Below are 218 nucleotides of genomic sequence, written 5' to 3'. Positions count from 1 at the left end.
TCTTTCCTTCTTCTCTCTCTGCTTCAAGAATGTGTAAAAGAAGACAGGAGAAGAAGACTCTTCAGACACACGGCTTTGATAGAGACAATAGAAGCAAAGTTCTTTCTATCTCTAAACTCTTGTCTCCACCTGGGGCTTTCCTATTTCTTTCCTCTCTTCATTTTCCTAAGTCGACTATGTAAAGCCTTGCATCCCCTACTACTACTGCTACTATTACT

Source organism: Cystoisospora suis (genome assembly GCF_002600585.1).
Source record: "Cystoisospora suis strain Wien I chromosome Unknown contig_1132, whole genome shotgun sequence".
In the NCBI taxonomy this organism is placed as follows: domain Eukaryota; phylum Apicomplexa; class Conoidasida; order Eucoccidiorida; family Sarcocystidae; genus Cystoisospora; species Cystoisospora suis.
This window is presented reverse-complemented; position numbering follows the sequence as displayed.